This window comes from Python bivittatus, unplaced genomic scaffold (genome assembly GCF_059951505.1).
Source record: "Python bivittatus isolate LINGU-HERP-01145 unplaced genomic scaffold, Pbiv_v1 ctg000210_np1212, whole genome shotgun sequence".
In the NCBI taxonomy this organism is placed as follows: Eukaryota; Metazoa; Chordata; class Lepidosauria; order Squamata; family Pythonidae; genus Python; species Python bivittatus.
In genome coordinates, this window is record NW_028277053.1 from 4,384,945 (window position 1) to 4,409,505 (window position 24,561).

A 24,561-nucleotide genomic window follows, 5' to 3' on the forward strand; every position below is an offset into this window, starting at 1 on the left:
CCTTCCCCGCGGGGGGCCGGGCCGGCCCCCTCCAGGCGGGATGGGGTCCCCCGCGACCGTCCCCCGGCGGAGAGCGAAGCGGGCTCGGGACGTCCCTTCCTGCCCTCGCCCGGGTTCTCCCCGCCCTCGGGGCCCCGGAGGCGGCAGGGGCCCCGCTTGGCGGGCCCAACTCCTGTCGCAGGCGCCGGGGCCTCTCGCCCTCCCGGGGGCTGCTTGCCCGAGCCCGCCCCCCGCCCGCTGCCCCCTCCCAGCGAAGGCGCTGGAGCCGGGGAGCTGCGCGCCGGCCGTGCCCCGGAAGGCGGCCCCCGCTGGGAAAGTCTGCCGGACTCGTTCAGGGCCGGGGCGGGTGGGGGCTTCGCGGGAGGACCGGAGGGACAGAATTGTCCCCCCCCGCACACCCGCCGCGCGTTGCTGTCAAGCGGCTGTCCTTCCCCTTTGTGAGACGTGGCCTGGAGCGGAAAGGTCTTCCCTCCCTGGGAAGATGCGCGCGCGCGAGGTGCGGCGGACCCTAATTACGGGTGTGTAAACACGGCTCTCTCAGCAAGGGACGCCATCCGGCGGGGGGGCCGGGGCAGGCGACGCTCCCGGGTTGCGGGAGTTGGCCGGGTCCCGCGTCCCCGAGGTAACGAAAGTGGGCGCGGAGAAAGTGGGCTTCCTTGGCTTCTCCATCACCCAACTTGCGCGCCTTTCCCCGCTCATTTCCTGAGCTGACATACTTTCCCCTTGAAAGTTAAAGCTTTCTGAACTCCCTGGAAGGAGAGTCGGCAGAAGGAAACACCCACCGCCTCGGTTTCCTGTTTTAAAATGAGAGGAGGAAACTAAAAGTGCTGAATCTCGTTGGCTCCTTTTTTTCTACTGATGTTTCTTCATACAGTTCTAGGGATGACAGCTTGTGGAGGGATGGGAACTCCTAAGAGAAATGAGTTTAAACCTCTCTGGGCACTTAGCAGTCAGTCCTTCATCCTAAGAAGGTTTTTTTTAAAAAAGCAATAGTATCCCTTTTGTTAAAAGGATGTTTGATGTGTCTGTAGGATCCCTAGCATTTCAATTTCCTGTTGGGATTGCACTGAAGGGTTTTGTAATAATATTAATTTCCTTTATCATATGTTTGGTGATGATAATGGATTTTTTGGATGTATTCAGTACAGTGCTTAATATTTCCACTCATTAGCTAGCTAGTTCCCATGAAATTCAGCAAATCCCTAAAGTGCAGGGTAAATACTCAGTTTAAAAAGTGTTCATGCAAGTGGAAGGGTTTTTTTCTTAATTGTAAAGACTTTTAAGTCTTTACAAGACCCAAGATAAGTCAAATTTACTAAGTTTGTACATCAGTGTTCAACCAGAGGTAACATAAAAGCTTATGAAGAACATAAAAGCTGCAGCTTCATCAGATGCTTGATATAAGGTTTAAATTGGGATGAGGCAGGAGGGGGAAACAGGGTGGTTATGTGGGTGCGGGGTAGGTGCGAGACAGATTACAGGTATCTAATCAGTTAACAGTTGTTATGCGTTGAAAACCTATTGTTTGTTGAGACCTTTTTGAGATTTTGATGTAACAATTCTAGATACCCTCTAGGTATCTATTAAGATCTCCTTTCATCTGGACTCTTGCTTTGGTCCTTTACCAGTTTGTGCACAAAGTGGTGGCCATTCTCTTTGTGAGGTAAAGATGAATGGATCCTGTTTATCATCCCCCCCCCCCGCCTTTTGTGCTGGGGGGGAGTGGAGTTTTGCTGGTCTGGAAGTAGGAACCTTAAGAAGGCCTGCGTGCATTGGTGCAGCCAGTTGCTGTAAAGCATAAAAAGGTTTATCTGTTTTCATTCACTCTTTGAGCTGCTTCATTAATCTTAGTGCAGTAAATACAGGAAGGTCTTGGTAAATGCCTCTGGTTGGCTAAAATGATGGGCTTATTAGGGAGTAGTTTTAAAGCCTGGCTGATTTAGATGGCAAAAAATTCCTCCTCCTTTTCTCTCTGTCTTCTGGGTCCTGTGGAGAAAGAGAATTATATGTGAGGAATATACAATTTTTTCCCCTTCTGTAAGCATGAGAAAATTACTCAAAATGATAATGTAGTAGGATTTTTTAAGACATAAAATTTTCCCTGTCTGTCTCTTTATCTTCCTTTTCCCACCTTTGCTCGTTTGCCAACTTTAGGTGTTCTGTTCTCTCTCTGTAGCTTCTGTCTCGTTGATTTCTATTGCTTTCTTCAGTATTAACATAATTTTTAAAATATTTATAAGGTTGTCTTTTAACATTTAACACAGACTCTCAAGGCAATCTACAGAACAAATATTACATATTAAAACATTGTGTATGTTTAAAACTAAAATAAGAAATGAATAAACAAAAACAATTGAGAAAACTAAAGCTTATAGTCTGTATTAATATCTAGTAAATGTAGAGCAAATACTTTTACTGTTTGAGTGGAACTAAGCAACTAGCTCGCTCCACTTTAGTGTTTGCAGAAAAGCAATTGTATCCAATATTATGAAAATAGAGAGTGACGTGAAAGTACATTTGGAGTTTCCTTTCACTCTCTGGAATAGATTTAGAAGATTCATGGGAGATGCAGGTGAAGGAAGGAATTTGATCTGGTGGTGTCCCTTCTGTAGGTGAATAGATCCAAAGCTTTGTCCTCTGTTCAGGCTGAACTCTTTTGGGGTAGGAAAAGAAACCAGTTGTCTTACAAAGATTGTAAAATATTTGTATTTTACAAATATTTTATATAAATATATTTTAATATTTATATTATATTTATATTTATATGAACAATAAAACATATAAGATGTTTTTTTTTTCAATTGAGAGCCAGTGGTGTAGTGGTGAAGGTGCTGGCCTAGACGCCAGGAGACTGAGTTCTAGGCCTCCTTTAGGCATGAAAGCCGACTGGGTGATTTTGGGCCAGTCACTCTCTCTCAGCCCAACCCACCTCACAGGGTTGTTGTTGTGGGGAAAATAGGCAGGAGTATTAGGTATGTTCACTGCCTTGAGTTGACCAAAATGTATATTAAAAAAGGTGGGAGAAAAATCTAATAATAATGATAATATTATATAGGAAGGCTATTCAGATACTCTAGACCCAAGTTGTATAGTTTTCTAAGTAAATGTTAGCTTTTAAATTTGGTTTTGATTTAAATTGTATTTTATACTCTTTTTATTGTAAATTGTCTTGAGTTTTGGAATAAACAGACAGGTAGGGTATAAGTCCAATAATAAAGTTCAAAATTGCATTTATGCAAACTATAGGGTGGCTTCTCCATTTCTGTTATTACTCTACAGATTGTCCACATCCAAAAGAACAGTTTTCCTGAACTTTGTAAACACTGCATATTTATTTTTATAATTAGATTTTTATCCTGCCTTTTTTTAAAAATCAAATATTTAATATTTGAGACTTCATTGCTCTTCCCATAAAAATGTACATATGAACCAAGGCTGTGCAGACAGCACTTTTGTCCATGTCTGTTAACTGAGGATCCAGGAGCAAGATGCAGGAACCCTTAAATTATTGTACTGTACACATTCCTGTGAAATTGCATACTATTTTCAATTTTGACTTTCTGCTGGAGGGATAAAATTTATCAGGCTTAACAAGATGAGCAGATGGAAAGAATTCCCTTCCCTTTTTTAGTTTGGGAAGGTAATTTTAAATTCAGGATGAGCTACTTTTATTTATGTTTGGGATTGTTTTTAAATGGACAATCAAGGCTATTTCCAATCTGCAGGGAAAGTATCTGTTGCATGGTTGAAGGATTTTTAAAACTTTCTGTATTTCCTTGAATATCATGTACAGTTTGAATTAATATTACAATTCAGAAATAGTTCTCTATTTCTTGGATGCTAAAATTACAGATGAGGTGTAAGAAATCCTTTTTGGAAGGAATGGCAGGGCCTGCAGCTAGTTGGATGTACCAAGGGGCAAAATCAAACCTATTGCATCAATATCGGTATAGTTTCCATACAAAATAATAGTTGCATTCTGTTCTAGTCTGCACTGGTCAGATACCACTTCAAGTAAAATCTATCCTGTAAGTATTCAGAGAAATGCCTCAAGGATGATCAGAGGACTGGACACTTACAAGGAGAGCTTATGGAAATGTTTATGCTTTGTGACAAAAAGTGCTGGTAGGATCATAATCATCCTCTTCAAATATCTTTAGGGTTGTCACACTGAAGAAAGCAAAGACCTGTTCTCTGTTGTTTGAGAGACAAAGTATACTGTAATATATTTAAATTACTGGGAGGCAGATTCTAGCTGAGGCTAAGAAAAACTTCCTGTTGGTAGGAGCAAAGATGCCTAGGGAACTGTAGTGCTCCTCTTTCCTGGATGTTTTGGATACACATTTGGTAAGGTCTAATTTGAATTTGTGCACTAAGCAGGTGGTTGGACTCAGTGGCTCCTTCCAATTCTGACCCATAATGTTGTGATTGCAGTTGCATGCAGTTCCCAAAGGAAGTAAGCTGGAATGAACAGTCGCATCTTTTCATCTCTTATGACTTTCCATGACCCATATAAACTAATCTTGTACATAGTATCCCACTTATTGGGTACACAATATCCCACTTTAGGCTGTGTAAGCAGTATGAATTACAACACTTCATCCTTTTCATGTAAGTTCAATACAATCATTAAAATAAAGCAACTGACTTCTCCACAGTGTTCTCCGTGGCTTCTCTATTTGATACCCATATATCAAATTTATTTTGGGATATATCCTGGCAAAGTTGCAATGAATTTCCATTTAAATCAATAGGACCTAGGTCATGGCTAACTTCTGTGGATTTCTCTGGGGACCTAAGGTCAAATAATGTGATCTGGATTCAACCCACTGTGTTTGATAGAATTTCTAAATGCCGCTGATTATAAGGGTATTCTGTTTTACTGTATGTTGTCTTAGTAAGCACCAGTTTTTAGTTACGCTTTCTCCAGATTATTTTTAAATGTTGTAAAGTGGTACTACACTTTAGATGGAAAAGAAAAAAAAATACCCAGTTGTATCTTTTGTTGTTTTTATAAACTGTGAGGAAAGTGTTTCAGTTGTTCAGTTGTATTTTTCAGAAGTATGGGGATTCTGTACTCCTAATTACTCTTTGACACGTCTCTTTTGTGTCTTATTTTACTGAGGGCTTTAAAAAGCAGTTATTAGAGGGTATATCAGTGTTGTCCAAACTTGGGCACTTTAAGATGAGTGGACTTCAACTCCCAGAATTCTGGGAGTTGAAGTCCACTCAACTTAAAGTGGCCAAGTTTGGACAACACTGGTATATATGTAAGTAGCTCTGGTAGGTTGTTTTGTGTTTTTGTCTTCAATGAATATTTTAAAGCTGGAAACAGATCCAAAGCTTTGATAACAAATTTCTAGTAATGGAGTTTATGAAGGTGCTACCAGGCTCCTTCAGATTTTTGTAGAGAAGAAGAATAAAACTAATTTTAATTGATGTGCAAACCTCATAACATACCTGGGATGTGGATGGGCATTAGTGATGGTTGTGTTGTGGTGATGATTATGATCTTCAGTTGCAGATGTATTTATTTTTGAATGGTTGTCTTTGGTGTATTGCTGTTGTAAGCCATCTAGATTCACTTTGATGGAAAAGGCGTAAATGTACTTATAAATAAATAAATGAGATAACATTTTGAAATGATGTATGAGCCTCCAGCATGGGGCACAAAAATAAAACTTTATTAAAAGTTTTAGCGCAGTAATCAACTAAATTCCAACCAATGGTCAGGTGTGATGGGAACTGAGTCTCCAAACATATGGTGGGAATCAGGATGCTTATCCTTTAAAGAAACAACTCCCCACTCCTCAATTTCAGATCCCGATTTAAAATTTTTCTTCAACATTTTCCATTGAGGAACTCTACCTCACTTCAGGTAGAGTTTAATAAGGATTACCTTATTAAAGAGTTCATTAATAAAAAAAATCCACCAATTAATCTCCTTTAATCCAGAAAACATTATTTGACCTTAGGTCCCCAGAGAAATCCACAGAAGTTAGCCATGACCTAGGTCCTATTGATTTAAATGGAAATTCATTGCAACTTTGCCAGGATATATCCCAAAATAAATTTGATATATGGGTATCAAATAGAGAAGCCACCTGTACCTCACTTATTTACAGTACAGTTTCACAGTTCAAATTCTGAATTGTCTTACATTAAAAAAATCCCCTTGAATGAACAGTGGCTTTTAGATGCAGTTTGCCAGGTACCTGTAATTTTAAAGTTTTTATTTCTCCATGCTATAGCTGCAAAGGTCAAATAAGCAGCTTTGTGTTACTGTGAAAAAATAGGCCAGTAATAGATATGTTTGCCAATAAAAATCAGATTGCAGATTTTATGCATATGTAAATATACATAGTGTGTGCATACTTGTTTGTGAAAGATTTTGTACTTTATTAGGAGTCCTTTTCAATGATATTTACAAGGATATTGGTGGATTTTTTAAATTAATGAACTCTTTAATATAAGCTGCATATTCTTTTAAAGTGTTTTTCACTGTGTTAAAGGTGTTCCATATAAAGAGTCACTGGTGGTTGCTCTTGGAGGCATGAAGTTATTTTAAGTTTCTTATATTAAAATTGTTAATTGAGACAAATGGAGCTTTTTATTTGATGCATTTAGGATCAGGCATATGTAGACAAAGAGAAGGAAAAGAAAACCAAGTACCTGATTGTATGGAGAAGAGAAACTGCAGAGGATGAAGGATAAACATCCTAAAATCTTAAAGACTGCATTTTATATCATACTGTCATTCTAATTTATATGCGTGAACCAGAATAGTAGTAAGATCTCGTATCAAGCTAAGACTTAATGTAGTTGTTTGATTACTTGGTATGTTGAGAGAATCCAGTCATTTGTGGTTTATTAAATCCTGTTTAAAGTAAACACAGGTTAATGGAATGTGTGAACCCAGCTACAGTCCAAATATGGTTCTCTAAGAGCTTGGGAGAGCACAATTTAAAGTAGAGTATTGTAGAAATATCAATAAATGTCAGAAATAACTGAGAATTTGATTTGAGGGAGTATTTACATTAATAGTAAATATTTATAAAATATTTATAAAAACAGAAGTATTTAAATACATTAAGTTCACATTAATTAAACTTTGGTTTTTTATTTGTAATGTGCAAACTTGAGATGTCAATTTTTGAAACCATTGGAAGAGTTTTAATCAGGAAAAGAGGCTACTCTAGAAGTGGGTGGCAAGAAGTGAGGAGAAGTTGAAAATCACAAGGCAGATGAAAGTTGTCAATGCAGCGAGCAAGGGAGTTCACATTATTAGACTATTCCAGAGCATTGTATGGGATGCAAGATAATTTCTTATTTCAGTCAAGCCGTTGTTTGAAATTCTGGACATTTAAAATAATATGTCATAGAGATGGCTGGAAATGCAAAATAAGGCAGGCAGCTGGGTGGCAAATGTGAAAATATTGGAATTGGGCTTTTTCCCTAGAGAGATTGATGTTCAGCAAAAAATCATTTGTTCTACCAGGAAATCTAGAAGAACAGGATGAAGGAGCAAGACTGAAGTTTGAGGTTGATAGAAACACTGTAAGGGTGAATGAGTTTAAATCTCAAAGACCAAATGAATTCAATCCTAAGGTTCTGAAGATACTAACTGATGGTCTGGACAAACTATTATGTATTATCCTGGAAGACTGGGAAATGCCAAATTACTGAAGGAGAGCAAGCATCCTTATCTTCAAGATAAAAAGGAAGATATATTAAACCACAGTCAGTCTGATATTGATACACTGGGAAGATTCTAGGACAGGTTATAAAAAGATTGATCTAAGGGCCTTGAAAACTATTCAGCAGTTCAATATCAATTGTCAAGAACAAATACTGCCAGATTAATCATTTACTTCATGGATAGTGGAAGTGCTGTAAATATATCTTGACTTCAGCAAAGCATCAGAGAAGTCCTCCATGACATGCTGATTAGCAAACTTGTTAAGGATAGGGTGGATGGCATGATAATTAAGAGGATACATAGCTGGCTCAAAATTGTATTCATCAGTTAGTGATTCCTTATCAAATTGGAGAGAGACATCCAATGGGGAGCCACAAGCTCAGTCCTGGGCCTTTTGCTCTTCAATATTTTCATTAATGACTTCACTGAACAGGTGGAGGTATTGCTTACCATGTTTGTAGGTGATACACAATTGGTTGGATAGCTAATACTCCAGGACAGGGGTTGACAAACTTTTTTCTCTAAAGGGCCAGGTCTCGCCCCTCCTCTACCTCTGCAGGCACAGCTGGCAGATCTGCAGGCCAAGGAGCATGGCAGCCATTGGACAATCCCAGGCCGCCAGCAAGGAGGCTGCTGTTGGGCTCCCCCTGCCCGGGACACCCTGCCCCCTGCCCCCAGCCCTCAGTCCCACCCCTCACCCTGGGAGCTCAGCTGAGGTTTGGGCCTGGCAATCTGCTGCCTGCCTATTGTTCATGGGCTGGATAAAACAGGCAGCGGGCCAGAAATAAAATTGAACAATAATCTTGGTAGTTTAGGGAAATGGCCTGAAATTTAAAAACAAGTTTACAGTTCTTCATTTAAGAAACAAAAATCAAATGGGCAGGAATTATAGTACACTCCTTGTTTAGTGACTGCCTCGTTTAGCGCCCATTCACAAATACAGCGGTAATAGCAATAAAAAAAAATCATTTTCTGGCTAATGTCCATATTTACAACCAAATTTGAGGTGCCTGACAGCAACACTTGCCAGAGTGAGAGTAATGCTGGTGTAGCTGTATTAGAGAACTTTATCTAAATGAGACAGCAGCAGCCAGTGATCTTTACAGCATCTCTTTCTCTCTGTGTGTGTCATGTGTTTACTTAGCAACTATTTGACTGAACAACCTGGTTGTTTGAATGGAACTTGTTTGCTAAACGAGGAGCGGGTGTAGTAGATTTCAAATGGAACATGAGCTAGTAGTGTGATGTAGCTTCAAAAATTCAATGCTAGGTTGCATCAACAGAAGTGTAATTTTCAAATCAAGGGAAGTTATTGTTACATTCTGTTATCATTGGTCAGATCCCTCCATGCTGTTTAAAGAAGGACAGTGAGGATGACCAGGGACTAAAAGCTAGCTATGTAGCTGGATATGTTTTGGTTTGTAAAATGACAACTGGGAGGGATATGATAGCACTCTTTGAAATGTCAGAAATGAGGTCATGACCTGTTCTTTCTTGCAAGTACAGGAAGGCAGATTCTCACTGAATGTTGGGGGGAAAAATTCCTAACAGAAAGCAAAGTTTAACAGTAGAGCCAATTGGCCAGAGAAGTGTGGGCTCCTTACACTGGATAAGTTGAAGTAGGAGGGAGACTGGAATGCTTTAATTTGGATTCCTGTACGGAGCAGGATTTGGACATGATGACCTAAATTGCTCTTTCTGTTCTCTACTGAGAGTGCTTTCCATTAGTTGGGAAGCAACTCTAGTAATTTTAATCAGTGGCTTACTCTTCCTTCATTGTAATAGTAGCTATCTGAAACTTCATGAAGGGGTCAGTGAGCTGAAGAGTTCGGGGACCCCTGCCGTGGATGCTGCACTGCTGACCCCTGAGATAGGCTAATCAATATTTTGACCAATGTCTGTCCCTGTTCATGACCAGATAAACATTCTCACTGGAAAATATTTGATTGGAAGTAATCCCTACTGAAATGAAAGCATTTGACATGTACGTATGGGATTGCAACTTTCATAGTGTTAGTAAACTGCTCTTAGGTAAATACAGGCTGCCCTTCCTGTCTACCTGATAAAGTGTGCATGTACAGGTAGTCCTCGCTGAACGACCACTTGTTCGGTGATTGAGGTTATGACAGTGTTGAACAAGGGGGGCTTACAACGGTCCTCATAGTTGCGGCTGTCGCAGTGTCCCCGCAGTCAAGTGATTGTGATTTGGGTGCTCAGCAACCGGCTCATAATTACAACACCGCAGCGTCCCAGGGTCACATGATCGCCATTTGCAACCTTCACTGCTGGCTTCCAACAAGCAAAGTCAGTGGGGAAGCTGCCAGGAGGTCACAAATGGTGATCACTTGATTATGGGATGCTGTGATGTTGCCTAACAACAGTAACTGGGATTGTCGCAACTGCTGTTGTACGTCGGCATGGTCACATAACATTGCGCTTCATGACTGTGTCGCTTAGCACCAGAGTTGCTGGTCCCAATTACTGACTACTAAAAAACCCTAAAGTAAAATTGAAGAAGGATGTGTGCTGTATAAATGAGGCTGGAAAGAAATCTTAATGAGATGATGTACTGAAATATCTTTTGTCTCTTCAAATGAATATTGTATGCGGTTGGGTGTCTGGAAGGATTGGGTGGCATACAAATTTAAATAATAATAAATTTGGCAGAGGAAAATAGGAAATGCACAATTCAGCTGCCTGTAAGAAAGTTTTAATGAAGGCTGCTTGTACCTTTGCCGCAGAATATGTTTTTCCTATGAAAACGATTAGATCATTGTAGACTAGTATTTAAAATGCCTGTATGGTACTGAGCTGGTGTGTGAAGTGTTTCTTGTTAAAAATCAGTATGTTAAGTTGCTAGTAGTTGAATACACAAAATTTGCTGGTCCAGAAGAAAATCAAATGAGGGCAGAGCACTAATCTTTCAGAAGTCATACTTCCTTCAGTGATTAACTGATACCGCCTCAATGGTATATCTCTGGTGGTTGGAGACACCAGATACATTTATGATGAACATGCAGGAGTATTCATCTGCTTAATGTTAGAGATGAAGGGGTGGAGGATTTTGAGTGAAGGCATGCATCTGCATTAGCGTCTTTGGAAAATTAATTTTGTTATCTTGAAAGAAGGAAGAAACAAAATTATGCAAGTCTTAAAGTCTAGGATTTCCAGGGTAACATTTTAAAAATTCCTACATATAACAGAAGTAGGTTAAGACAGATAAGCAAAACTAGCTATTTCAATAAGTAGGTAAAGCTAGAATGCTGGGAAGATGGAGTTAGACATGGCCTTGCAAGAAGCTTAGTTTATGCAAGAGGGTTGGTTCCCATTTAAAGCACAGTATATGCAGTCTGTCAACCTGTAAAAGCTGATAAAAGAAGAGAAAAGGGCAATTTCCTTATCAGAAAAGCTTATGCTTACACTTCTTTAATTTAGATAAAAAGTCTCCCAGTCCTGTATTGATGGCAAGATTTCTCTTTTCCTATATTGTGCCACATTGACTTTTGCCACTGTCAACATATATCTTGATAAATTATGATGCCTTTCATTTATATTCTCTGTGATCATACCTAATAAAATATTTGTTGTTTTGATTCAAATTTTATTTTCACAGTTTTCTGAATGTTTTGGTGTATTTCTTTCCAGTACTTTTGAGTTTTTTTGCATAACCACCACATATGATAAAACATTATTTCTTTGTTGTGGCATTTCCAACATTTATTGTTATATGATTTATCCATCCTGACAATTGTTGACAAAGTTATATACCATCTATAGAACATTTTATACTAATTTTCCTTCAGACTGTAGCTTGGTGCAAATTTTATTGATTTTTTCCCATAGATCCCATTGTTCTGCTCTTATTGCTTCTTTGAAATTTTGCATCCATTTTATCATAGTTTTTTATTTGTTCTCTCTCTGTATCATTTATAAGTAGCAATTTGTCAATATGTCCTAATAAATTATCTTGATTCTGTATAAGTATTTCAAATTCTATCAACTTTCTTAGGGTCCCTCCTTCTTTAAACTTGGTTTTTATTTTTCCAATTATTTGCAAATACATTAATCATGGTAGATTTCTTCCTTCATTAACCAATTCTTGTTTTGTCTTTAGTCTGTTTCTTGAGTCCAGATGTGTCATATTGGCATATGTAATCAGATCTTTCTTACTGTAATGGTCTTTGTAATAAAAAGCATTTCATGGTGATGCTAATGGTGAAATTGGGGGACCTATGCTTGCTTTTAAGGGATTCCAAATTTTTAACAGGCTTTCTTTTATAATATGTCCCTTCAGGTTCTTATCTTCTTTTGTTTCCTTGTACCATAAATATCTGTGAAGTCTACTGGCTAAAGCTGCTTGAGATGATCTCTAGCTTGAATGCTTCTTCCCATTTATTTGCCTAATGGCATCAGTGATTACTAACTCAGATGAATATTGCTGTATCAGGAATAGAAGACTTTTCTCTAACAGTTGCTAGGGAATAGCTTTACTATTATTCTAAATCTTCCAGATCCAAAAAGTTTCCTCTAGCATATTAAATCTGTGCAGTGGAGAAGGAAACCTATATTGCATGTTCTGTGTGTCACAAAAGGCACAGAGTCTTGTTACATAAACAAAACAGCAAACTCACCCACAAATCTAAATATAAAAGTACCAGGTTAGGAGAGCAGTCTAATACTAGGGACAGCAGTGAATTTTCTGAAAATATTTTGTGCCATAATAATAAATTACAGTGCAGATTTATTGTAATTTAGTTAAAATTAAAATATATGCAGTTTTAATTTTTCCATTTTTAGGTATTGACTGTTTTGACAATAACCAAAAATAATTGAATTATTAATTAAAACACAAAACTGAGCAAGGTATACTTATAGTGTGGTTTAAATATTATGCATAAAAATAAAAATGTATTAACTTCTTTTTAATGGAATACTAGTAAATAGTCAAAAATAACATATACATATACAGTCACCCATGCCCTGGTCACCTCCCGGTTGGACTACTGCAATGTGCTCTACATGGGGCTGCCCTTGAAGAGTATCCGGAAGCTACAGCTGGTGCAGAATGCGGCAGCATGGACAGTTCTCAATGGCCCTAGGAGGACACATATAACACCACTGTTACACGAGCTGCACTGGTTGCTGGTTTGCTTCCGGGTCCAATTCAAGGTGTTGGTCATCACCTTTAAAGCCCTTCATGGCACAGGAGCAGGTTATCTGAGGAGCTGTCTTGCCCCTGTTATATCAGCCCGTCCCACTCGGTTCAGCAGAAGGGGCATGTTGCATACCCCGCCAGTCAAGGTATTTCACCTGGTGGGATCTAGGAAGAGGGCCTTTTCTGTGGTTGCCCCCGCTCTCTGGAACAACCTACCTCCTGAGGTGCAGTGTGCCCCCACTCTCATGGACTTCAGGAAAGGCGTGAAAACCTGGCTATGCCAGAAGGCCTGGGGGCTGGATGGGGGCTCCCACCAGTGGAAGTGGCTTGTGGGGTAATTGACATTCCCCCCCATCATCTTGAATGTTTTTTAGTATTTATGTATACAGTTGTTTTACAGTCAGATTTTAATTGATTAATTAATTTTAATTATTTATATGGTATTGTTTTTTAATGGCTTGGGTTTTTGGTTTTAATTGTGAGCCACCCAGAGTCACCCATTGGGGGAGGTGGGTGGCATACACATTTAATAAATAAACAAACTTATTTACACCTATTTAAAAGAACTGAAGGCAGGTTAACACTAGTTTGAACATGCTTTGTGCACAAATAAATTTACTGTTTTTCAGACATTGACCAGTATGTGTTCTGTTAGTTGCTTAGTAATTCCTTGTTGTTTAACAATGTAATGAACAACATTATCAGTTATTAAACAAATTTATATAGCCGCCCATCTCATGAGAAATGACTCTGGGTGGTGTACAATAATCAAATAAAAAACAATACATATATAAAAACAAACATTTAAAAATATAAAAAATCAACATTGAAAGTAAAGATAATTAAAACTAAAATATATGCAAACCCCATGCAGAGAGAGAGTGAGTACGTCCACCTCAATAGTGGAGCCATCTAGACATGTCTCCAGTTCCCTTGGACCCCCAGGCCTGCTGACATAGCCAGGTCTTGAGGGACTTCCGGAACATCAAAAGGGATGGAGCTAACCTAATGTCGGGTGGGGGGGATATTCCATAAGGCTGGTGCCACGGCAGAGAAGGCCTGCCTGGGATCCACCAAATGTAGATCCCTGGCAGATTGTATCCACAGCATCTCTGCCAGATCTAATTTAATCTAATTTATTAATAAAACTAATTTTGTTCTTGATGGGATTTTTTAAAATCCTATATCATTGAGGCTATCTAAATCTCTGGAGACAGCATTGAAGTGAGGACAGAAACCAAAGGAAGCCTTGAGAAAAGGGCTGTAAAAAATGGCTTCACAGCCACTGACAAGGCAACTGTCCATTCAGGTTCTGACAAAGAATTTCTGCTATAAGGTTTGGTACTCTAGAACAACCAGACAGGAGTTAAAGCATAGCACCCAGAATCTCATTGGACCGTGGTCCCTCCTCAGAAACGTTGACTATATCAGCATAAAATTGAGTATGTATAGCAGATTGCCCTGAAAATTTGAAATTATGAAAAGTATAATTATCTACTGTGAAAGATACAGAGAAATAAGTAGTACTTCCCTTCAGTTAATGTGCAGACTCAGAGAACCTCACAAAAGGTATAAAAAGAACATTTCACAAATTGTCAAGAGCTGTCAAGAAAAGCAAAAGCTTGAGAATGTGTCAAAAATATGAGAGGTAATACTTTAAAGGTCAGGATAAAAAGATCAAGGAGATGGTCATAGCTTTATACAAAAAAAAAATGGTTAGGATTGCTAAAGAAAGGAATACAGTCATGTGAAAAAGGAAGTACACGCCATTGAAATGTTTGCCTTTTTCAACATATTTCAAGATATAGTACATATATTTGATCTTCATTTCAACAACATTGATAGATGTAACAAATATGCACCATTTACATTTTGTAGTTCATTGTGTGATTTAAATAAATATAAATACAAATTTTGCATGTGGAAAAGGTAAGTTCCCCCCTATATTTATCACTATCTCAGATACCTAAAATTAGAATCAGATGCACCAGATCAAGTGCAAATGATTAGAACATTGTTACAGAGGATCTGGGAGAAACCTGTCTCACTGAAACCTCAGACATTTAGTTTGATTTGTTTTTTTGTTGTTGAACTGTGTGGTAACACCATGCCTAGTTCGAAAGAGCTCTCTGAGGCCTTCAGAAAGAAAGCTATAGATGCCTGTGAGTCCGGGAAGGAATTTAAAAAGATTGCCAAACAGTTGAACATCGGTCATTCTGGTGTTCTGAAGATCATCTACAAGTGGAGAAGATTTCAAACAACCGCCAACTTGGCCAGGCCATCCGAGCAAGTTCAGCCGGAGAGCAGAATGGAAGATGCTAAAAGAAGTCTCTTAAGAACCCCAGAATTTTATCACATGACCTACAGGTAGCTCTCAACACTATTGATAGCAGAGTGCATGAGTCTACCATTAGAAAGAAGTTGCACAAATTAGATCTACATGGGAGGTGTGCCAGGAGAAAACTTTTGCTGTTCAGAAAGGATATCAGGGCAAGACTGAAGTTTGCTCATGAACACCTATGCAAAGACCAGGACATCTGGAACAATGTGCTCTGGACAGAAGAGGCGAAGATAGAGTTATTTCGCCATAATACCAGAAGACATGCTTGGTAAAAACCAAAGACAACATTTCACTAGAAGAACCTGATACCAGCTGTAAAGCATGGTGGTGGCATGTTATGGTTTGGGGCTGTTTTGCTGCATCAGGACCTGGGCGGCTCACCATCATAGAATCCACTATGAATTCTTCATTGTATCAGAGGGTACTTGAGGATAATGTGAGACCATTTATCAGAAGATTGAAGTTCAACGGAAAGTGGACCTTGCAACATGACAATGACCCTAAATAGTCCAGTAAATTCACCAAGGAATGGCTGGGGAAAAAAAAAAGGAGGGTTCTGGAATGGCCAACTCAAAGCCCAGATCTAAATCCCACTGAGATATTGTGGGGTGATTTGAAACAGGCTATGCGTGCAAGAAACCCCTCAAACATTGCAGAGCTGAAATAATTCTGCATGGAGGACTGGGAAAAAAAATCCTCTCAGTTGATGTCAGAGACTGGTAGACAGTTATAAGAAATGCCTACTTGAGGTTGTTTCTGCTGAAGGGGGCAATACCAGCTATTAAAGCCAAGAGTGTACTTACTTTTTCCAGAGAAGGAAATGGCATATCTGTTAATTTTTTGCTGAATAAATGATTGCAAAGTCAATTTTTCATTTTTTTTGTTCAATTACATCACCTTTATATACTGTTTGAATGAAGATAAAATATTGATGTGTCCACATACACCACGTAGAGTCATGTTTTGTGAGATGAGTGGCGTAAAGGAAGGAAGGAAGGAAGGAAGGAAGGAAGGAAGGAAGGAAGGAAGGAAGGAAGGAAGGAAGGTTGGTAGGTTGGTTGGTTGGTTGGTTGGTTGGTTGGTTGGTTGGTTGGTTGGTTACATGGGTGTATTTACTTTTTCAATGACTGCATATAACCCAAATGGTGATTATTGTTTTTTTCCTTGACAATTAATCCTCAGTGCAAGTATAAAAGACTATCATTTGTACTTTAAAAAATAAACAGCTGGTCATTGCATGTGCTTTTAATCCAAAAGTTTTCAGGTTAATGTAACACCAGAAGTTACACATTTGATACCTTAATTGATTTTCCAGGCAACTTGGTAAAAAATATTAATAAAGCTTGGGATTTTAAACATATGGAACATATTTTGCTGAAGAAAAATGAGCAGATTCCAATATTTTTTTACATTTTGGAATTGTTTGAAATGACATCAGCATGTAGATAAATGATATTGTTTATTTGGACTTGAACAATATCCCTCCCCCAAAATTGTCTGATTAAGTTAACTGATTGAAGAATAGAGGCAGGTGTACAAACAGTTCTTGCTATGGATGGAAGGAATTAAACAGTGGGATTGTGAAAGAGTTGGTATTGTGTCCTGTGACCTTTAAGGATGAAGCTAAGAGGTAAATAGGTTTGCAGATAAATCAGATTATGAGTTGTGAAAACTAAGTAGGCTGTGGAGAACTCTAAAATGATGTTTCTGAAAAGATTTAATGGCAGCAAAATAGCAGATGGGAAATTTTGTACAGTATGCTGGAGCAAAAAATTGTGCCATACCATAAATGTATGTGTGGCTGCTATAGACAATAGAAATTTCATGTTGAATATCATTAGAATAAAAATACAAGTGAAACTGCTATTTTATGATGCATTGATATAAATGTATGGAGTACTTTTGATTGAACTAATAAGTGCTCCATTCTCAGAAAAAATGTAATTTAATTGTAATTAAAGAAAGTGGAAGAAAGGTCTATTAAAACAGGCAAGAGACAGGAGCAACTCTCTAAGGAGAAAGGTCATGTTTTGGATTTTTTAATATAGAAACGAGGGGGGAGAACAAAAGATGAATATGTATTCATAGGGTAAAGAAAGGAGGTGGAGAACTTTTTCATGTAATATTCCTAAGGTGTCCGAGTGGAGGAACTCTCTTGTGCTTCAGACCAGGTTGTAAGGCTTTCCCAAGGATAACCCTTTGGCCATTGTTCAAGAGACCCCTGGACTAGATGGCCTTTGGTCTGATCCAGCCTTATAGTTCTTATTTTCCAGTTACTTTTCTTGCACTTGAGCTGCCAAAATCCCAGCTTATTTAGGCTTCCTAACAAAACGAAGCCATGCTTATTATGTGCCGTCTTGTTGAAAGACAAATCCAATGGTGAAAAGTTGTGAATCTCAGGATTGTTTTAGAGTGTTTTGATAGTACAGGTAGTCCTCGCTTAACTATGGTAATTGGGACTGACAACTCCATCGCTAAGTGATGTGGTCATAAAACGTGATGTCATGTGACCATGCCAAATTACAACAGCAGTTGTGGCAGTCCCAGTTGTCATTGTTATGTGAATCTTGCATGCTCACAGTGTCCCGTGATCATGTGATCGTCATTTGCGACTTCCTGCCTGCTTCCCCATTGACTTTGCTTGTCAGAAGCCAGCAGTGAAGGTCACAAATGGCGTTCCTGTGACCACGGGACGCTGTGATGTCATAATTGCAAGCTGGTTGCCAAGTGCCTGAATCATGATCACGTGACTCCAGGAACACTGCAGTGGCCACAATTACGAGGACCCCTTGTTCAGTCCCCCTCGTTCAGTATCGTAAAGTAAATAGTAAGTCCCCCTCGTTCAACGTTGTCTTAACTTCAAACGGTCGGTGAACGAGTGGGTGAGGACTGCCTGTAGAATATAAACTCTGCTTAGAATGAACGTTAATCATTTTGTATCATGTTAAACAGAATGTTTAAATATACTGTTATTTTTGAGTGGCTGAAACCAATTTCTGCAGGTATGAACCTTAATATTCAATGGCAAGTTAATTCTCCTCAGTGGCTTTTGTCCTCCTTTCTTTCTCAGCACTGCTCCCTGCTCTAAAATCTTTTGGGTGCCTCTTTCCCCACCACCCTTTATCTGTCGTCTTCTCAGTTGCGTTCTACTCGTGCCTTGATTTTGCTGCTTGCGGCTTTAATCCCCTTATTCCCATTCCCTTCTTAGAGTCCCATCTGCCCTTCTAATCCATAATCTTCTGTTGCTTCCTCTACTCTTGTTCACAGCAGCTGTGAATGCTGCTTGTGGAAGTCTGTTTTCAAACTTTCTGACTGTCACTGGAATAAGCTTCTTCTTGTACCTTTCCTTCCTTCCTTCTGCTTGTACCTTTCCTTCCTTGCAAGACAAGACTATTTGCCAGCTGGGAGTTGACGCCATGTTTCTCTTGTTTGCAAGGACAAAGTGGATGTGCTTGGATTCCCTGTTTTTGTCCAGTGACCCTTCTCTCCTCCACTAAAAGCTTTTTCTTTCTAAGAAGTATTCCTCTGCCTCAGTGCACAGATAGCAGCCAGAAGGTACCTCCCTGCCACAGTTGTACAGCATCAGTTTTGGCTTTTTCTTTAACATAAGCTCCCACATGCACTCCCATAATAACATCTCTTTATCTCTTAAATATTTGAAGAAATCCTGAATTTTTCTTCTTAGAGTTCTTCCACTGGACATATGGAAGCTGACTGAATAGGTCCATTTTTTTTAGAACCCAGCAATTGTGGACAGCAGAGAACTGACTAGAAAATGCTAAACATGTTCTTTGAGCTTGCATGTATTTGGATACAAAGAAAATGTCATTAATGTGCTCCATCGCCTGTGGTAATTATTAAGGGCTGGAGCAACTGTGCTGAAACTAGTTTCCAGAGTCCACTGGAGTTGGGTGGCCAATAAATTTAAATAAATAATAAACACATGTCTTTAAATGATTGATAGACAAATAGATGCAAGTGATGGCTTCCTAACTAAACGCACTATTCCCCCATCAGAGGCTTGAGGGTTTAAGTAACAAAAGCAAAATTAATCTGATTAGCCTTTCTTAACTCCCAGGAAGTGTATCATCTATATTTTGGCCTTTTGTCTTGATTCTTGTATGCTATTTTAATTCTCCGCATAGGCACTATGCAGTACTTGCCAGGATTGTATCTAATGCTCATGTATTCTTCTGCAATTACTTGTCCTTAAACTAGACTAACAAACAGTAGAGTAAAACAGCTCCCCTCTGCATGGCTAAATTTGATGGGAGTAGTAAAGATTGAAAATGCTAGCAGAGATGACTTGATTTTTCTAGCACTAAAATGAAGACTGTTGTATTCCACAATCTTGTTTAATATCAAAGATAACCATAAAATTCAGACAGTAAATAAATCTTCACTTGCAACTCAATATAGGCATTCATCATTACATTTTAGAGGCACAGGGAGAGTATTCTTTACATAGCCCCATTGAAACAAAAGGGAGTAATGCTGGAACTTGGCTGTTCCATTAATTTTAAATGAAGCTTAAAGCAGAGCTGAATTGTGGCAGAAAGACTGGTTTGCTCTGGAGGCATGCAGAATGATTTATCTTGGACAGTGAATTTGGGGGATCCAGGAACACCAGATATGCATAATGCAATAGCCTGTGCATCCTAGCATGTTTGAAAGATGGCACCGCTGTAGACACTGGCACACAGAAGCCTGGCAGATATAAATTAAGGCATTGGTCTGTTCGTTTTTGGCTTACCGTGATGTGAAACTGCATTTACTATAGTTTAGCATTATGTCCAAACCAAGCCACAGTTATTCTTCAATAACTTGCTCAAATACCTTGCCTTAACATTATGTACAAATGAGAGTAGTGACTTATGCATGGGGTGCTTTTAACAAAGCTTTTTTTCCTCTCTCCCTGACCCCTGAGTTTGCAACTACATCAAGGAAAGTTGTCTTTGTTTTTCAGGTGAAAGAGAAAGAAGCTGCTAGAAGAGGTAGGATGGAACAAATTGTTTTATTTTTAGCTTAGCACCCTCAACAACCGTTTTGAAACTGAAACATTTTATACCTATTGTAGGCTTGATTTTGATATCTGAAACCTGTCTAGGTTTGTCTTATTACAAGTCTGGGCTATGTTAGGAAAGCTCAGGAAGGTTGCGTATGCTATTGGTACTACTTGTAAATCATCACACCCTGCATAAAATTTAAGTGTTCTGGGAGTTAATTAGTTTTTTCCATTTGATGAATGGAATGTGTCACTTCTTAGTCTTCAGTTTTAGATCTTCTCTGCATGTTGGTAGAATGCATCTTGTGTACTTAAATCATCTTTTCAGAATCCTACCAGTGTCTTCTGTACACAAGCTAGAGGGAAAACAGCGGTATCCTTCTATGACACAACCAATCAAAGCATTCACCAGACTGATCCATTTTGTTCTAAGTTTTATAATTTGGAACACACATCAAGACTTAATTGGATGTTGGAAGATAGTAGGCTTTGTAGCATTTCAGAAATAATTTGGAAAGAGTGCTTTGGAGCACATGGGGGTACAAACATCACTCTTCTTTCTGCAGCAGTTTTGTGATTTCCAGGAAAAGATGCAAATGGGCTACATTTGTGCCCTGGGTGCTCTGAAGCATCTTTTTGAAATTAATCTACTATAGAAGATACTGCATCCTTTGGAAGGAAACATATTCCTTATCTGAGACTTTATGGTTTTGCTACAACTGCATGCTAATCTGAAAGGAACAGTCTTGTCCTTTTGTTCAGTTAACTGTCCCTAAAGAAAATTACATTACATTTTCTTTACCTCCCCCATAGCAACTTTCAGGCTCTTGGCTTTCCAAAAACATAAGGCAAATAAAGATTAACATTTGTCTGGCATGGACTCAGGTATCCATGAATGTTTGTTTTCCAGCTTTCCTGTACAATGTTTCACGATTTTATAGTCCATTCCTAATAACGTTTACACTGAAGATGTTACCTAGCCAGGTAACGAAACGTTTGCAAGAAAACAACCAAGCTCAGAGAACCCGAAGGACTCCACACTTATTTATTAATTTTATTTAAGGCCACCCAACTCCAGAGTGACTCTGTGTGCCTTATGTTATAAAAGAAACAATAGACGAAATCATGCATGTCTGCACAAACCAAACTCTATGTACTATACAGAATACACCTGGAAGGGGATCACCAGTGACCCTAATCCCTGGGAGAAGAGCCTTGTTTTTAAGAACTTTTGGAACACCATTAGGATAGGAGCAAAGCAGATTTCTGGGGAGTGTTATTACAGAAGGCAGGCGCTGTGACAGAGAAGGCATACTTCCTGAGTCCCAATAGATGGCGTTGTTTAATAGATGGGACCCGCAATGCATCAACTTTGTCTAATCTTACTGGATGAACAGAAACCATGGAAAATAGCCCCTCAAATAACAAGGCCCTGTGCTATGAAGTGCTTTATAGGTAATAACCAGCACCTTCAATTGCATCTGGAAGCTCACTGGGTACCAGTACAGCTCGTGGAACAGTGGTGACACATGGGCATACCAAGGCATGTTTATTACTGCCCACTCTGCTGCAACTGCCAAAAGGTCTTTAAAAGCAGCCCCATGTAGAGCCATTGCAGTAGTCCAACCATGAGGTGAGTCAGTCATGAGGGACCAACTGAAGGGCCTCCTGATCCAGGAATGCATAGAACTGGCATACAAGATGGAGCTGTGCAAATAATAACCTACATTATTATTTTTGAAATGGACTTTAAGATAAGACTGAACATAATACTGAATGATATAATTAGTTAAATAGAATGTAACATTTTGGTGGTGGTGGTATGATGACGATGATGATTTCCATTCTTCTTCTTGGAGGAGCCCAAGTTTACAAAAAAATAATAAAACCCCCAAAGAATTAGAAACCTGGAAGCAGATTTTTCTATTGCTGCCCTGGCCCTGTGGAGCACCTTACCTCCTATATGTATATACCTCCTATATACCTCCTATATATATATATACCTCCCATATACCTCCTATATGTATATGCACATGTATAATTTTCATTTTTACATGAATAAAAGTAATATGAAAAAATATAAAACAGAAAGTTAAGGAAAAAGGTGAAAGAAAAAGTGCAGGAAAGAAAAAAAAAGTTATCAGGAAAATGAAGTGGCTTCCGATTTTCTTTACGAACAAGATTATTTTCTCCCCTCCCCCTTTAAAATGTCATACATGTTTCCCCTCTCCCCATATTCAACCCTTTTTAATTAAGGAAAACAAAGATCACCTTGGTCGTTTTTAACCATTTTCAGCAAAAAGTCCATCAAGGGTTTTCAATCTTTTATGAAAGTACTTATTATTTTACCCCTGATCAGACAAGTCTATTTTGTATTCTTTCCTTGTAGGCAATTTTCTAATAGATGTTTCTTTGGGCAAAATTGACTTGGTGTTACAGTATTGTTGTATAACTTTATCTCTTGTCTTCCTAACAGAGTGCACAGGTATATCTCTTAAAACATTTTTTATCTGTACATATTTTGTGTTAATTCTGCACATCCTCATCTTCCTCTTCCCATTCCATAAACTGTTAAAATTTCAACAGCCTTAATCTTTAATGCCTTCCCCAGGTTGTTCCAAAACATCCTTAATGCCTTCCCCAGGTTGTTCCAAAATTACTCTCAATCTCAGACAAATTTCTTCCTCTCTTAATTCCAATAATGCCATGTCCAGATCTTCATTAATTTCTCTGGTTGTTATTTCCATCTTATTTTCTGGGATTGCCATTTGTTCTTGATTTGTTTAATTCCTCCAATCATTTGTATTGCAGATTCTTCCAATTTTTTATTCAATTTCTCTTCCATATTTGCAAATCTTTCAGCCAGTAAAGTTGTCATTGACTTTATAATGTTCTTCCCTCATTCCTCAAACATCCTTTGTAACTTCCCTGGCATAATGCCTTTTCCTGGTGTTTGATGTGTTAGTGATCCTCTCCTCCCTTCTTTCGCTGCTTCCCTGATAATAGCCATCTCTCTCTCTCTCTCTCTCATTTGTCCAACAAGGGAAATCAACAGCCAAAAGGAAGCCCTTTTCTTTTCTTTCCTTTTCCCCTTTACTGAATTCTTAACTCATTAATCCCACTCAACACGTTCTACAGTCTATGCATTTTAACAACAGTCCCTTGACTTTTTGCTTAGAAAAATTGGCCAGTCATTTCTCTTGAAGAATCCAAACAGTTCTCTTTCCCATGAAGGTCTATACTATTTATTTATTTAATTTGTTTAATTAATTCAAAATACTTTAAAATAAGCAAAATCTAAATTCAGCCAAACCCGTAATCCATTTTAAATGTTCATAGTCCAAACTCTTAGCAAGCTTTTTGGTGTAGATTATTTTAAAATCCTTGTACTTATTTCTTTCTGTTTCTCCTTATTCATGCCCCTGGTTGTAGGAACACTCACCAGGAGGTCTAATTACTCTGCTGCTCCAAAGATCTCTGTAGTTTTTAAATAATTATAATGCAAATGTGTTTTAGAAAGTGGAGTTTAGGTCAGATCCAGTGTCCATTATAGGCTCTGCTAAGGCTGTGAGCACAATCTTTTTCCCTTGGTTTCTGGTGCTCTTACTCATGAGACTCACCTACAGGGTCTCTGTAGGCTTCCTTGTGAGGAGCTGTCTCCCAAACTGCACGTGGGCCATCTCTTCGGCTTCTCCTTATCCAGAGAAGCTCCCCCAGTCCGGGCTCACCACCTGGTCGCAGTACTTCACCTCAGAGTCGTCCCTGCTCTTCAGAGATACATCAGTCTGCCATTTTCTCCACTTGGAAGTTCCTGGAGCATCTTACCTTCTGAGGTGAGACAGGGCCTCACCAAGTCAGTCTTTTGGAAAGTTGCGAATAGTTTGTTGGTTTTTTAAATGGTTTTTAGTTACTTATGATTTTAATAGCCTGTTGTACTGTTGATACTGGTTGGATTTTGTGATTTTATTTTTAACTGTCGTAAACTGTCTGGTGTTTATGGAAGTAGGAGGTGCACAACAATTGTAATAAATAAATATTAAATAAAACTATCAGTTCTTAAAAACAAATGCAAACATTAAAGCAAGGCTCATTTTTAATTAAAAGGTTAGTATAATTTAAGAATGAGTGAAGCAATTTAGAAGGGTAGTTATTACCCTACAAATGACTGAATAAACAGGCTGGTCTTTACTTGTCATCTAAAAGTTATGATATTAAAGTATAAGTCATTGAGTTATGTATAAGATAAGAAGTTATTATCCTTGTCCAAGTCAGGTTCTCTCTAGTGTCTCAGCCATATTGAGCTTAGACTCTTCCTGCTTCTGATGTTACTTGTGTTTCTAATGACACATTACAATGAAGGA

The 24,561-nt window shown here is 38.7% G+C and overlaps 1 protein-coding gene across 1 annotated transcript in view; it reads left to right on the forward strand.

Annotated features, from left to right (window-relative positions):
* PIAS1 (protein inhibitor of activated STAT 1) overlaps positions 1-24,561 on the forward strand; it is an 82,542-nt gene that overhangs the window by 458 nt on the left and 57,523 nt on the right. The window lies entirely within an intron of this gene.